Here is a 10,912-nt window from a genome sequence, read left to right on the forward strand (position 1 = left end):
TTTCCTTTCCCTTCCATCACTTCTGAGCTCTGTGGGGCTATGAACTCTCCTGTTCTGAGGGTGAATGCCATGAGAATTCCCCATCCATACGACTGCACAAATAGTCTGGCTGACATTATGGCCATCCTCCCCACCTAACCTCTGGTTTTCTCAATATCTCCCTGCTCCCACAGGGAGACTTACTCTCCAGTGACCTATGTAAGATAAATTACTTTTAAACTTAAACTGAATGTATATCTGGGATTAGACAAAGCATCAGGGCAATGGTCTGATGTCAGGGTAGCAAGGTTTGTTGTGAACATGCTTTTGGTGAGTTCTGAGAGCAGTAGCTCAGATGACGATTTCATAATAGCCAGAATAGATTTGCAAATTCACAGTTGGGCTATTGAGATAACTGTACAGTTATCATGCAGTCCCCATACCCTAAATGACTACGGATCATTACTAGAAATTGTCACACGCTATGGTTAAAAAATAACCATACCATCTTTATTCAGACAAAACCCTTAGACAGAATACATAGCTCAACAGGACTGACAAATAAGCATACAGTTGCGGATCAGGAACTATTTTGAGTTCTGAGTGGATAGGACAACTAAATTTTAGTTCAATAAATATGGTTATGCTGCAGTTAAACTTCCTAAATTGTCCATTCAAAACCAGAATATGTGTGAAGACACAGCCACCCCTTTAAAGTGCGACCTACCAATAAATTTCTTGTGGTTTTAATAAAATATATTGTAATTGTCCATGTTTCAAGTTAAGTTAAAAGTAGTTTCAGATTCAATCCCAGCCACAGTCCTTCTGTCAATTTCTGTGATTTTCCTTTTTTCAAAAAATGTTTCTTTTTTGTTGTAAAAGTAAAATTAAATAGGGGAAAAAAATGTTTTCTTTGCTCTGATGTGTGTTATGTTTCAGTAATTGTAGGCAATTTTCAGACAGAAGGGTAATTTTTAAGTTGACTGTGTTCCATAATCAATTAATAAACAATTAGTCCCTATTAGATTTGAAAGAAAAAATATCAAATTCGAAATATCACAGAATTTCTACAAAGTATGAACGTATGCCATGAATATAAAATAATTCCTTTAATCTCAGAATGTAGCAGGCTGGAAGGAACAACACAATATTACACGATTGTAGGCCTGAGTCGTTCCTTGATCCCTAGACTTTAACATCTCCATTTGACTGCAGCTTTTAAAAGTGATTTTAAAGGCCAACACAAAAAGAAAAAGATGAGTAAAGCAGAATTCATTTCCCAAACAGCACATTGGCTGAAGCAGGAAGGTGAGAACACACTTCAATAGTTTATTGGTAATCCAATCAGGTAATCCAAAATAATTTCACAATGAATTCTCCCTCCACTTCTGAAAAATCAGCTTGGGATAACTACTTTCTCACCAGTACAGGAACAACCTTTCCTCTTTCTAGTCTTCAACCTCTGGTAAAAGTACCAAATTCAAACTACATATGAAAGTTGAGTGTTTGAAACATTCCTAAAGTTAAATTTAAGACTGAATACTTAGTTAGAAAAGCTGTCACTAATCCTTTGGTTACAATATTTTTAAAAAAATACCGTAAGTCAAGTCACCGTTTAAAGTGATTTTAAAAGGTGAGCTTTCATAAAAGAAACTGGATTTTTTTAAAATATCATACAAGTGCAACATTTATTAAAAATACCTTTAAAATCCTTGCTAGCTTAGGAACATGTAAATTTGTTTTACATCAAATATTTTATTTCTGTATTTACTGTTTGGAATTCTTCTATTTTTGCTGCCATACTAATCAGGATGCAAGTTATACCAAGTGAAATACTTAAAATATTTAATTTACTGTGTTATGGTAGAGGGGGTTTGGAGAGAGAGAAAATTGGAGCGCCCATCCACATAACCTACCTCCACTATTTGTTTCTTGGTCGTGTTAAAGCTTCATTTGACTGTAAACAAACTGTTTCTTTGCTAAACTGAGTTATCCTACCTCAAGATTTAAGCCAATAAATATGTATTAAAAATGCAGGGATTATAAATTAGAGCAGACAAATCTGTATCTAGGCTCATGCCTGCAAAGAGCATTCTATCAATATAGTGAAATGCTAATCTCCTAATTAACAACCTAATTAGGTAATTATGGCTTTGCAGAGGGATGCCTAAATGAAATATGACAACATGGTCACCTCTTTATATGGCACCTGTGGGCCTTTTCAGCTGTCACTGCAAAGAGTGCAATATCAATTTGAACAGATGACAAAGTGTTGTCATTTTTCATTCTGATATTGTACTGAATGGTTTGGACAGAAGCAGTTTACAGAAGCGGCATCTTGTTTGTTTTTTGCCTAATCTAAATATGTTCAAACACTGCTTAATTTTGAACATTCATGATTATACTGAATTGTTTATATTGGCTACTACAGAAATATAAGAGCACATACACCACATTCACAAAGTTATCTAATCATACTGCGCTGGCCACATATGATGAAACTACCATAGCCTTAAAGTACATGCTCATTAGAGCTGACAAGAACAGTAAAAACCTAGAGCACATTAGTTCATTCTGGCATTTAAAGACGGGTTTTTTTAAATTAATTAATTTTAATTTATTTTTTAATTTATTTACTTTATAAATAGTATGTTCCAATTTTGTTTTTTAAATTCCTTTTTAAAAACTGCTACTTCTATTAACGATCAACATCCTTTTGCAGAACTTGAGGAACGGTCTGTATTCAGCGCCAACAAGACAGTGAAACTGAATATACTTGGCCCATTGAATAGCATTTCCTGTAAACTGATTATTTTCTTTATCATTCTTCAATTATAATAATCTGAGGAGTTACTTGAACAAAAGTAGGCACAACATCTTTGGATGGAGCTGTTATTTTTCAAGTTGACACTGCCCTTTAACAATATTTAGAGATCCTCTAGACAGATATGCAAAATGCTTTGCAGACACTAACTAAGCCTCAGTGTTCCTTTCGTTAATGTATTATTATATCTGTTTGCAAAAGGGAAACTAAGAAACAAAAAGTTGATTGGACTAGCCTAATAAGTGAGAGGCAATAAAAATAAAAGGAGCTAGGAGTCCTGACTCCTACTCTCCAACTATGACACAAGGCTAAGCCATGATAGCCAATGATCATGATTTAAAAAAATAAATAAATGTTTTTGTTTAAATCATCATTTTTGTACAATAAAATCTTTTATATACCTGTTGCTTGTTCTTTACTTTCTTCCCATTTAATAGTCTTGAACTACTAGTGAATATTTTGTATTTTTTCTTAAATTTCCAAATTGTTAGCAGAATCATGCAGATTTATTCTACTAATAAGTTTCACACTTACAATGCTGATCTGTGCCGAAAGAGACAAGCCTGGGGCCCTCAATAACAATCATTCTGTGAGAACAATAAACTCAAACTTAGAATTGATAAGTATAGAGCCTGTGTTATATCTGCAGCTGCCTCCACCACCTTCCATTGCAGAGGCCTTGGGTGTTGGTAAACCCCACTCCTCCCTGCTCTCTGCTTGAGGCATGTGATGGTTTAGTCTAATCCCTGTTATTGGGCTTAATCTATGAGTAACTGGGTGGGGATCAGTGGCCTCTGTCATGCAGTAGGTTAAACTAAAAAAGGGGTTCTCAAACTTAATTGCACTGTGACCCCCTTCTGACAAAAAAACCACTACACAACCTCAGGGGGGCCTGAGCCTACCTAAACCCCACAGCCCCAGATAGGGGGGCCAAAACCAAAGGGCTTCACTCCCGGGCAAGGGGTCTGTAACCTGAGCACCGCCACCCAGGGCTGAAGCCCTCAGGCATCGGTTTCAGCCCCAGCCCCTACCAAGTCTAATGCCAGCCCTGGCGACCCCATTAAAATAGGGTCGTGACCCACTTTGAGGTCCCAACACACAGTTTGAGAACCACTGGACTAAATGATCTGGTAGTCCGTTCTGGTCTTCAACTCTATAGGTATGACTACAAGCAATTAAAAATCCGTGGCTAGGTTGTGCCAACTGACAGGCTCACAGGGCTCAGGCTAACGGGATGTTTAATTGTAGTGTAGATGTTTGGTCTCGGGCTGGGATGAGGTGAGATGGGAAGGTATTTGTGTTACAAACACCATCACTTGTACATGTACACACTTCAGTATTTAACATACACTTGACCTAAAAAGGAGAATCCAGAGTAGTACATTTTTCTCTTTGCCTGTACACCTCTGAAAAAAATAAAATTAGATCTAAAAAAGTTTAGCTCTCAATCAAAATTCTTTGAGGAATTGTCAAGGGATTCAATTTGTACGCTATGATTTGCATTTTTCCTGAACAAACCTCACTATTCCTTGACAATGACCTGCAACTGGGTTCACCTGACAATGGCCCCCTCTAAAGATCTGACTGTAGGATTGTGGCTTATATCTCTCATCTGCCTACGGTCCTTTCTAACAAAACTAAGGAGACAATAGCGGCAGGATAGCCAGATAGCGGCAGGATCACATTAAGGACTGTTTACCAATTTTTCTTTGGTCGAAGTACCTTATATCTGGATGTAATTTCATTTGGAATGTTTAACTGGTTTTCAACCACAAAATAACTGCTCCCTATCAGTCATAGTTTTATGGCTAGGTCTCTGTCACCACAGTATCACATTTCAATACTAAAAAATGTGATCCTAGAGAACTGAGAGGGACATTACCTTTAAAATGTGTTTTAGAGATATAGTTCATTTTGTCTACATCAACAGTAAAAGCATATTCATAAATGTAGATTCCTGTTTCAAATACTGTAAATCTAGCTATGAATAAAACTAACTACACTGCATACACGTAAAGGTAAAGAGAAGATAAAATCCACAGTACGTAGGCAAAAAATATTACCAGAATTTAATCTCAACATTTTTCTATCACCACACTTTGTACCAAATGCTGATTTTCGTCCCCTCCCTTTAAAAAAAAAAAAAAAAAAAAAAAAAAAAAAAAAAGAAGTTACCTGCCAATTTCTCTCTCTGGTCCTAATCCTGTTTGCCTGTATCATTTCTACTTCCAAAGCTAGAACTGCTGTCATCCAAAATTAGATCTTGAACAGCTACTCAGGATTTATTTTCTTCATTTTTATATTCCGCATTATTTACTTATAAAACAGGAGTTCATTCCAAAGCAAATATTTTAGAAATCAAAATTTGTACCCATTTATATTAAACAAAATTAAACTGAATAAACTTTGGACAAGACAGACCATAACCATATTTCTCTCTCATCACAACAAGAGTGGAGGTCCTTGCACCCCTTTTATGACTTGTTAGCATAGTCACAAAGAAAATGACTATTAGATAATTGCCCTTTGGGCTCTATATCAAATGTAACCAGACAGATTCATAATTGTTTAACTGTAGCTCTCTCTTCTTTCTCCTTTTAATTTTCAAAGCTCCCTAGCAAACTCTTTTTTCCTACTTCTTCCTCGATTTCTGAGATATTAGCCCAAGGCTTCTGAAGGGTCAGTCCACAAAGCATGCCTCAGTTTTTAAAAAATTGTGAACTAACTTTTGACAGGACTTCATCTCAAAACACATCATGGGAACAGGTTATGGATGTGCTTCATATGATTAATTCTGCAGCGAAAAAATTGGGTTTATGGACAACATTGCACCAAGCAGAAGATGTGAACAAAAACATACCAGAGACCAGCACCAGTAAAGACAGTTATTAGCAAATATTGAGACCTTTTCAGTATATTCTTTGTTTGGAGAAAGCTTGCCAGCAGAGACACTGGGGAAATATCAAAATACAGAATACCAAAGGGCTGGACTAGCCTCACCTCTGATACATGAACTATATAGACTAGACAGACTGAAAGAATTGGTGTTAGTAAAATGTAGCACAGCAAACTTACTGACATTATGAAAAGGTGATAATGGGGTTCTTTGCATCAGCAGATGTGGAAGTCTGTGAAGACTTTTTGCTTTTCTGCACTGAACACAGTGTTGTTGTTTTTTAATCAACTTGTTTCAGTTATTTAAGGTATCAAGGGCCCTTGGGTATTTGTCTTGTTCTTACACCCCAGAATTTCTGGCTCTGGAAAGTTTGTTTTATTGAAAATAACACACAGATCCTTCTGACAAACCGCTTAGCCATGAGATATTTATTGTAAGGGCCACTCATACTCCTATACAAACAAATTCCAAGAGAACCGAACTATTGAAAGTGAAACCGAGAGCAGACAGGCCACACAGCTGAAATAAAAAGCTAGGACTGGGGTTCTAAAACTGGGAGTCAGGATCCCTCGGAAGTCACAAGGTTATTACATGGGGGGGAGGGTCGCAAACTGGCAGCCTCTACTCCAAACCCCGCTTTGCATCCAGCATTTATAATGGTGTTAAATATATAAAAGTGTTTTTAATTTTGGGGGGGCAGGGGGGGGGGTTGCACTTAGAGGCTATGTGAAAGGAGTCACCAGTACAAAAGTTTGAGAACCACTGAGCTAGGGTAATCAACAGATTGTGACTATGAGAAGTACTGACTCAAAACTGGTTGTAATTGACACCTTTTGTTAGTTCAGAGCAAATCTGAGTATAGACTCTTATTGTGGACTACATGAAAACAGTACACCCTCAATCCAAAAGAAGTATCAACACACAGATTTGCACTAAAATAATGGGAGGTTTTAATTACAACCAATTTAGTTATTTTGGTTCCAGTCTGTGTATAGACAGGACCTAAGTAAAATGTAAGCTAAACTGAAAACAGTTTAGCTGACAACTGTTTGAAAACTAAATGACAAGATGGCCCATTTGGGGCATCCAGACTATGTTATTCCTGGTCTAGATGACAACCAGGGATGAGTTTAACAACACTAATACCAAACCTTACCTTTGTCTCAATCACAAAATATACTACTCCCTCTCCCACACTGGAATTCCTACAGTATATGAGCACTGTAGCTGGCTGGCAACCCTTCTCATGTGTGTCAGAAAACAAGGCAATGAATCAGCAAATAAGGCAGAGTGGAATCACTTTAAAAGGTCACACTGCAAGCACCCTATACAACCAGAGTAGCATCTTGGAGACTGGGGATCCAAACCAATGAAGCTCACGCAGCAGAAAAGTAATAACGTTAATATGAGGTGGTAATAGCAGAACACAGAGGAATGTAACTTACTGTATTATCTCTGGACATCAGGTCCATTGTACTTGCTTGTGGGAATGAGAAAACCAGTATCTGAACCAAAGCCTGTCAACAGTATCTCAATTGCTATAACGTGCCTGAGTCCAGACCTTTTGCCACATGCCCCACCAGATCACCACCTGTTTTCCCCTTTCAAATCACTTCTTAGAAGCCCACTTGATCTACAATGTTTACCCCAACTATAGCTTCTTGTCCATTACCTCTACTATACGTATTTGTGCAATTACAATGAAGTCCTTGCAAAAAGACTGGTGTGTTTTAAGTGTATTTTACCTACCCTAAAGGGCTGCAAACAAAGTTCTCTATATAAACAATATTAATTTGCAGATGTACAGGACTGATTTAGTCACATAAGTCTCAAACATCATAAAGGTAGAACACTGGTTTCCTGTAGCCCATGAATTTAGCAAGACTTTTATTCAGAAAAATAAATGAACGATTATACAGAAGAATCTCTCAAACTCACACAAGCCAAGACCCGTTGTTAGTTACAGGCTTGTGAATTAGCAACAAAACATGTGCACAAAAACCATGCTAATGTATCATTAGCTATACTTGGTTCATTCATTTTCATTCCCTTTCATTTTAATGAACGTGATACTCAAGATATTTACAAATATTTTGCATCATACTGTGAAGATAATGAAGTTAGAAATGTGGCAATGTGCAATAATCTCCGTTAACAAAGCTCTGATGAGAGATAAGGAGAAACAGAAGGCTTGTACGAACTATATAGTTCTACTGTATTTATCACATTTCTTTTTCTACCTTCAACGAGGTGTCAAGTGCCCTTGGCAAAGTACCATTTTATGGAGTGGTCCAAATGGACAGGGGAACAGGGTGGGAGGTAGGACTCCTGGGCCCAATCCAGCTCTGGGAAGGGGCTGGTGTCTGACGCTTGGGGGGCAGGAGGACTCTGGATTCCCCGGTTTCAAGCTTTCCAGTTGGGCTCTAGCTGTTCGAGGGGGTGAGGGCGGACGGAGACTAGGGCTCCGGACTCCTGGGTTCCGCCTCAGCCCCGGGAGGGGCGCGGGGTCTAATGGCCCGAGCCAGCTCTTCCCAGGGTCTGGCAGGCGGTGAACCGCAGGCCCCGGGCTCGGGCTGTGGGACGCGGCCTGCCCCAGCACGGAGCCGAGCTCATCTCAGCACCGGGGCTCCATCCCCGGGACAGCCCGCCTGAGTCCGGGGAGCGGGGCCGGCCGGCCGGCCGGGCGCGCGGCGCAGCTGGGACCGGGACCCTTCCCCACTTACAAGCCTCGCGGGCGCTGCAACTCCTGTGAGGCCGGGTCCCTCTTCCTGCCCTCGCCGGCAGGGCCGCTTCCGGGGCCGCACCGATTCCGCAGACACCAGAGAGCGGTATGGTCACGCTAACCCGGAAACACAACCTTCCGCCGGAAGTGACGGAGCCAGGAGCGGGAGGGGTGGGATGTTGTGCTGTGCGCATGCGCTGGTGGCGCGCGGTGCCGAGCCGAGCCGGGCCGGGCCGGGCCAGCAGCCCTCAGCCCTGGCCTGCTGGTTGTGTGGCGCCCCGGGCAGTGGGGTGCGAGGGAACGGCCAGTAATAGCCCTGATTAGCCCCGCAGCCGTTGTGGAGACTCGTCCCCTCTGCCAGCGTCGGGCAGGTCGCCGCGTGTTTGGGTGCCTGGCTGGGCAGCTAGCACCGACGGGGGCTCGCAGCGGGCGTTGTCCATCCTGCTGGCTGGCTCTCTGCACCTGTAGGTGCCGAAATACCCCTGGCGATACTTGTATCTCCTACAGGGGCCAGTGTTCCGCAGACTAGAAGAGAGAGACAAGCAATCTAGAGAAAACGGAAAGGGCCAGCTCTCATAATTTGCAAAAATAATAAAGTGAATGAATAATTTTGGCATAAGAAAGAACCAACAAAGACAGCCAAGAAATGTGTGTCTTTAGAATGATCTTGCATCCACCTTGGAAACAGGATGCAGATTTCATTTAGTGGGGTTTTCAATACCTATCTCTCAGGAACACAGGACTTGGCACCCTGCGTTGGACCTGGGGTCCATCTGGTTCAGCACCTTGCCTCCAACAGCGACCACGATCAGATGCTTTAGGGCAAGGTGTAAGAATCTTTCTGGGGTTTTCTATAGTACCTGTCATAATAACTGATCATTTCTTCCCATGTAAATTACATATGCACTGTGAGATTCTGCATGCACTTTATTAATTTTCTGTTGTCCTGTCATGATCAGACTAGATGATCATATTGGTCCCTTCTGACCTATGAGTCTATGAATCTATGATAAAAAAGAATTTATTCAGGATATATTTTGTTATTCCTTTCTGACTTTGTCACACATTAATCTGGGGTTATTGTGGCAAAACTTGTAAACGAGGATGGTTTTGGAATCTTGTCTTGAACACAGCCAGATTCTGTAGAGGAGGTCAGGCCAATCCAAACTTACTCTACATCGGTTAAGTCTTTGGTTTCCATATGCTTCATTTTGTGCTTTGTGGGCTCTATTGTTTCAGAGAAATGCAGATGTCAGACCCCTTGTCTACCCTAGAAAGGGTTTGCTGGTAGAGCAAGTGAAGACACAATTTATACAGTCAAAAGATTTATTTTGTTCGTATTGTTTTTATCAGTTCCTCAGCCAAAATAAGCTATACCAGCAAAAGGACTACAGTAGAACCTCAAGAGTTAGGAATGGAGGTTGTTCATAACTCTGAAATGTTCCTAAACTCTGAACAATGGTTGTTCTTTCACAAGTTTACAACTGAAATTGACAATACAGCTTTGAAATTTTACTACACAGAAGAAAAATACTGTTTTTAATCATCTTAATTTAAATGAAACAAATACAGAAAAAAGAACAGGAGTACTTGTGGCACCTTAGAGACTAACAAATTTATTTGAACATAAGCTTTCTTTTCCCTTTATTTTTTAGTAGTTTAACATAGTTTAAACATACATTTAACATAGTACCATACTATATGTCTTTCTCTGATGCTGCCTGATTGCGTACTTCTGATTCGAAATGAGGTGTGTCATTGGCTGACATAACTCTGGTGTTTGTAACTCTGAGGTGTTCATAACTCTGAGGTTGTACTATAGTTTAATGTGTCAACACTAGGACTTTTGCTGGCATAGCTCTGTCAGGGATGGTTTCACCCTCCTAATCAATATAGTTATACCTACCAAACTTTTTAACTGTAAACCAGGCCTGACTGTATAATGATTCAAGATGTATTTGCTGATCAAGTTGGTCCTGAATGTTTGATATAGTTATTAGGACTAATATCTTCAATTGACAATAAAAATGTGCATGGACCCAGTATGGGGATCAGTGCACAGGACACAATGAGCTCAGGGAGACCCATCTCAATGAGCAGCTGGGTTTTTGTGTGCTGTATGACCTAGAACCTCTGTACTTCTTCCAGTGAACCAAATTATACCGTGAATTACAGTCTATTCTCCAGGACTTTGTCCAGATCAGTTTTAAATGTCCCAAGTGACAGCTTCCATCACTTTCTTTGGGAAACTATTCCACAGGTGATAACTACTTAAGTTCTGCCTGCCAGTCTTTAACTAGAAGAAATGGGCATTGCTGGGAATAATTTGCTTTTCAGGGGGATCCATTCTGACACACTTGAAGTGCACAACAAGCTATAACACACAGCCTATTGTGCTTCACTGATTCTATATACAGAATGTGGACATTGCGCTGCTTTTTATGGGTCAGTTCACACTTTGAGTGCTAATATGTACATTAGTTGCTGATAA

General features: G+C 40.1%; 1 protein-coding gene across 2 annotated transcripts in view; it reads right to left on the minus strand.

Moving 5' to 3' along the window:
* MAPKAP1 (MAPK associated protein 1) overlaps positions 1–8,537 on the minus strand; it is a 167,007-nt gene extending 158,470 nt beyond the window's left edge. For both annotated transcript variants that reach the window (XM_030535228.1, XM_030535227.1), the window contains exon 1: positions 8,423–8,537. The gene's annotated coding sequence lies outside the window, so the exon portion shown is untranslated. The remainder of the gene's footprint in view (positions 1–8,422) is intronic.
* Positions 8,538–10,912: the final 2,375 nt, after the last annotated feature.

The sequence above is a fragment of the Gopherus evgoodei genome, chromosome 16 (genome assembly GCF_007399415.2).
Source record: "Gopherus evgoodei ecotype Sinaloan lineage chromosome 16, rGopEvg1_v1.p, whole genome shotgun sequence".
Lineage (NCBI taxonomy): Eukaryota > Metazoa > Chordata > Testudines > Testudinidae > Gopherus > Gopherus evgoodei.